At 37.4% G+C, this 6,000-nt stretch overlaps 1 long non-coding RNA gene across 1 annotated transcript in view; it reads right to left on the minus strand.

Annotated features, from left to right (window-relative positions):
• The window catches only part of LOC149791163 (uncharacterized), a 43,673-nt gene extending 40,303 nt beyond the window's left edge, over window positions 1-3,370 (minus strand). The window contains exon 1 of the long non-coding RNA XR_016423153.1: window positions 2,908-3,370. This is a non-coding gene — a long non-coding RNA (uncharacterized LOC149791163). The remainder of the gene's footprint in view (window positions 1-2,907) is intronic.
• Between the last annotated feature and the right edge of the window lie 2,630 nt (window positions 3,371-6,000).

The following is a 6,000-nucleotide window of genomic DNA, read 5'->3' on the forward strand; positions in this document are numbered from 1 at the left end:
CCCCGATGATATTGAAAGAATATTTAAATATGCTCTCTCTCTCTCTCTCTCTCTAACAAAAAAATACTACAACACAACCCACTGTGTACGTGTGTAAGTTGACAATGATAATATTTAAGTTTGAAACGTGATGTGGTGCTAAGTTATAGACTGCGCTTCAAACATCTAGGACGACCGAAATGTAGCAATACTTGCTGAGGAAAACTGTAGGAGTGTATCGTGACTTTTCAACAAAGCGACTCTTTGTAGGTAATATTTATTTGTCTTGAAAACAGATAAAATTCAAGGCTATGATGTTCCCCTTTCTGCTGCAGTGTCTATTCCCGGGAGAGTGGATATTGCATCCAAACATTTTTTCCGAAATCTTTTTTGAATAACATAATATCTTCTTTAAACGAAATAATATTTAGTACACAAGTACTCATTTACGCATCGAACATTTCTGGTATCGGGTTATGTTTATCAAGGGCATAGTCTGCTAATATGAAATAATACCATTATATTTGATACGTTAAGAAAATCGGTCAAATATGTTCCGGTAATATTGCAACATAAATGTATAATATTGTTCTTGCTTAGGGTTTAACGCCATTTCCAGGGCATTATAGTCTATACATGGTGGCCAGTATAACTGGTGGAAAAAGAACCATGGAACGCCTTGGTAATAGCCATAGACCCACCGGGAGTTACTGGCAAGTATGTTTGACGTATATAGGCGAAATACTGATTTTATCTTTTCTGTGACGCTACGAACACGCCATAGCTCGAGCAGAGTGATTCTTGTATTAGCTACACTCATGAATCCTTTCAAAATAATATGCATAATCTATCAGTGGAGCATCGGGCATAATATAGTTACCCCTCTGTTATTGTTTAATATAGTATTCGGATACAAAAGGAAACAGTCTCCGCTCATGTTGTGCTTGTTAATCATAAATGTCTCCAAACTACAAAACAAAGTCATAAGTGTTCACGGCTGTATGACACATAATTAAACATTGTCTAGAATTCCTGAAATATGTTTGGGCAATAACTCTGCTAAATATGTAATGAGGTAAAATGAGGATAATATAATTCTTCTGAGCTGATGTCAATAAATAACATCATGTATATTTTTTGTTTCAACTCAATAATAATAGAACAGTTATTTTGTCAAATCAATAGCAGGTTATCAACCAATCAGATATCCCCTAAACAATGATGTAGCATTCTTAGAAACTGAGTCCGCACCAATGATATGTTTTAAATGCAGTATGTAATGAAATTATTCGCAGAATCGATAATGAATAGGGCAGATATTCGGGGGCATCACTCTGTTCAGTCATAATGAAGAATGGTGAAAATCAGATGAACGCTTGGTCTTATTACTAGCAAGCTACAGATCAAACCTGACTCAAATCTAATCCAATAAAAATAAAGAAGTTTGTGTGCGGAAGTCAACGTGGGTGGTCATACAATGAAGGCTATAACTGTGCAAAATAAAAAGGGAGAATGCTAGCAATCAATTTAGTCATGGCCATAGGAATATAAAGCCGCCAAAGATATTTAATTAAATCCAATGATAACTTAGGGAGCTGTCCTGCATAAACGGCATCAGATAATTATGTCAATCATGGTAATAATCCACTTAACGATGACGTAAAACGCTAACAATCGTACTCAGCCATGGTCTCATCAATATCAATTTGCATACGAAATTTATAACATCATGGGATTACAACTCTGCTATTAAAAATAAAACAACTATCATGAAATCTAGCAATCACACGCAGGAAAGATCTCATCAGTGTCAAGTTTATTTAAAATTAGATGCTTTTGTATAGAAACATAATACGGGAACGAAAGAGAGAGGGACGGACTGATGTTGGAAAAGATGGAAACAAAGGCTTAATGAGATATGTGCGTTTTCTACGGAAAGCTCCGGGCAGAAATAACGAGAACATGATGAATATATAGAAGTATATTCCATAATTGTATTGCAGTCAAACTTATCAATAGCTATCACCCAAAGGAAAAAGTAAAACTGGATTGTGTAAAATGGTACCCTTTGCGGGACATTTCACATTTATATCTCGGCTTTTGGATAAATACCTTTCACCAAATACAAGTATCGTCATCATCATCATCATCATCATTATCATTATTATTAAATTTAATTCAGTGCGCTGTTGAATAAAATCATTAAAATAGAGAAAGCAAAATATGTTGTTCACTCCCCAAGTTGTTTTCTATAAGCAAAGACTTTATCCTGCTCGCTTTCGTCCACCCTTAAGAAACCAAAAGAACTTGACTCTTATTTCTGCTGAGATTATACGGCTACTTTTCCCACCAACTAGGTAACGAATTGTTTCGACGCTCTTTTTTGTAATTATAGAACTACTTTGCTATATTAAACCACCCAAATCCGACTGTGAGATATTGCCTCTTCCTTTGACCCCATTTAAATCGCTTTGAAGGTTCGTCTCTTTGATGTTTGCTTAGCCTCACCCCACCAAAGTTCGAAAACATTCTGCAGTCGCCTATGTGCCTCGCTTTACATTGTGACATAATGACAATTTTGACTTATATTGACAGTAGGACTGGACCTGTTGACACATTCATCAATATGTAATTCCTGTACCTAAACATTTTCTTCCTCATCAAAACGAAAGTTTAATTTGTATGTACAGAGCAGTAACTGTTAGTACACTAAAGCAATGGAAAGCATTACTGGGCAACGATAATGCAGAAAGCATGTGACCCTTATATACATCACTTTAATATAAGACATTTGTCAGAGGGTCATTAGGATAGACGTTGTGGCCACGTGACAACAATATAAAGGTGACCATTGAGACAGGTTTGACTACTGATCAACATGCATCAGATACATGAAGTAAAAATACTGAGACGCCGTAATTTGCTTACCTGGTGTATTTAATGTTCTATTTCTGTTTCTGATTATTGGCATAAACTGCACTACGCACTACTTCTTTAATCCTTTTTTGTGAAGATCTTTTCGGGTTGAAAAACCAATCAGTTGCAGTATTCGTTATTTTCTTAAAGCCAAGTTCCTCCGTTGCTTTTTTTTGCGCGTCACTTTCAGCTTCACGCATCTCTGTTGCTCTCACCCTAAAAAGCAATTGAGTATCAGCTCGGCCTGGTTGGGCCCGAATATCAGCTAATCTAACATCTGGATCAGCGGAGCAACCGATTTTAAATTGATTACCATCCTTCATGCAGTAGACGAAACCATTGCCTACTGCACTACCTGCTGCACCTCCCTGTACAGCCATGATTACAAAGCTAAGTGCGCTATCGAAACAACAGCACAGCTATAAACATTAGTGTGTGCACTTTAATACATATATCTCTGTATGCATGTCCTCGACATTTCATAATCGGAAGAAATGAACGCACCAGTGGTTTCTATAGGTATTATGGGGCGTAGCTAAAGATGTAGGGAACATTGTATTCAGAAAAATAATATAATTGTGATTGGTGCATTTTGAAAACGTTGTAGTTTTCGTCACTATTAAAAGAAATTGAGTCACCAGGCTATACGTGAGCGACCTCTAGCAACGACATTCATAATAATTATCGACCTGTGAATGTTAACTTTCAAACTGTATATGCATTAAACGAAATGGCGCCTCATAATTGAATACAGGAACGATATATCTTAACACTCAATATTTTTTGAATTGTTAAAGTGGACATTGTGTAATGTTACTTTTAACACCAACACACCATTTCACCACATAAAGGTTGTGATGTTGTTGTTGTGATTTGGATTTTTACCGTAGCTTTAACAATTTTTCAGTCATATCGCTACGATGTCTGCAATGTGGCAGTTTATAGTGATGTCTAGCACTGGGGCATCATGCCGCAGACATGTAGCATGATGTCCCACCCAGTCACATTATCCTGACACCGGGCCGACCAGTCCTAACACTAACCTCTTAATGCTGAGCGCCAAGCGAGGCAGCTGTTAGTACCGTTTTTGTAAGTCTCTGGTATGACTCGGCCGGGGATCGAACCCACGACCTCCCGCATCCGAGGCGGATGCTCTAACCACTAGGCCACCGGAGCGGTCCACATAAAAGTACAAATTCTGACAAGCACAATAAAATGTCCAACCATCGCTGTGTAATGCAACCGATACAATCTAAAAACTCAGCATACGAAATGGAACTTTCAGCACAATCAATGTGATTTAACATGTGAAACTAAAACTCTCGACATATGACATTAAAATTTAAACAACCTACGTGTAATTCAGAAGATACATGCGAACAACTCGACATTGGACATCGAATTTGCAACCAGCGCTGTGTATTTCAACAGATGAAATCTAAATACTCAACATATGAAATGGAACTATCAACATAAACACTTTGAACCGATCTGTAAATTAGGAATTATCGACGTATGACATTGACATTTTACTCACCGCCGTGTAATTAAAATGTCACAATCTAAAACCTCGACATAGAAAATGTAACTTTCAACCACTAATGATAATTCAACAGATACAATCTAAAATCTCGACCTAGGAAATGGAATTTTAATTACAAGAATTTTTTAATCCATACGTGAAATTCTAAACATACGTCATTAAAATTTCAACGGCAACGTTCTGACTGGACCAGCTTTAGTCCGCTTCGGCGCCTCATAGGAGTGTAGCTAGACTTTTCCACAAAGCGACTCAAATTACCTCACTTGAATACATGTAGTTTAATACAATTTCATCCTTATGCGTGGCATCCATTAGTTTCACATGGCCTGTAGCTAGGTAATATTGATTTGTCCTGAAAACAGGTAGAAACTGAAAAGGAGACACAAACAAAACCATGCTGCACGATATTGGATATCTACGAGAATACAGCGGTAACCAAAATACTACAATCACCAGTCTACTTCTGGAGAGAAGGCCTTACTTTCCCTCCAGCCGAAAAGATGAATCAGTCTTTTTAATTAACACATTTGCGTTCATTTATTTCAATGCCACTTAAATAACACTCAGATATTAAATTGCCTAAGCAGCATCAAATATCACAAAGTATCCCAAGGAATATGATTCCCAATACTCAAAGTCGGTAACGCCCTCCCCGAACAAAATCATGCTACTATCATCGCACTAATGTGGTTGCATCCTCTCTCTCTCTCTCTCTCTCATTGTTATAAGAGTTCACATATTCTCCCCAAGTAATTGAGCCAAAATGTGTATTTTGACTGTAACAAATTATCTTATTTTTCGCTCCAGGTTTGTAAGATAGTTGATGCAAAAGAGGACAGACACACACACACACACACACACACACATAGACACACACACACACACACACACATATATATATATATATATATATATATATATATATATATATATATGTGTGTGTGTGTGTGTGTGTGTGTGTGTGTGTGTGTGTGCGCTTCCAAATCATTCGACAGTTTGCTTTAAGGATATGGATGTAAGATTTATGATATTTCATGTCAGTAGTGAATAGGGCCACCTTACGTACAATGCAAAATAACATTACAGAGACCCCTGGGCCACTTTACGTACAATGGAAATTTAACATGGCGAAAAATCGTGTACCACTTTACGTACAAGGGGAATTAACATGGGAATAAATTGTGGGTCATTTTACGTACAAGGGGAATTTAACATGGGATTTTTTTTTAAAAAAATTTTTTTTAAAAAAAGGGGTAGGCAATTCAAAGACTATCTCTTTTCGAGAAATATGGCTGGCCCTGAAAAGGGCCTTTGGGTTTATGTTAATATGCCCTTAACATAAAGGGCATCTGCAACATCTTCTTCTTCTTAGGCTTCGTCGAATGGTAGGTCCATAAACTAAAACTCTTTTCAGGCATCCTTGCCTCTCCACGTAAATTCTACGTATCCATAGGCTCGTGTCGGTCCTGTTGACAACGGTCCACTTGGATCGGACATACATGAGCATGTCCGTCCTGAACATCATCGTTGACACAAGGGTTGAAGATTCAACGTCTGTCCAC

Source organism: Sinohyriopsis cumingii, chromosome 9 (assembly GCF_028554795.1).
Source record: "Sinohyriopsis cumingii isolate HCF-2022 chromosome 9, ASM2855479v2, whole genome shotgun sequence".
Classification (NCBI taxonomy): Eukaryota; Metazoa; Mollusca; class Bivalvia; order Unionida; family Unionidae; genus Sinohyriopsis; species Sinohyriopsis cumingii.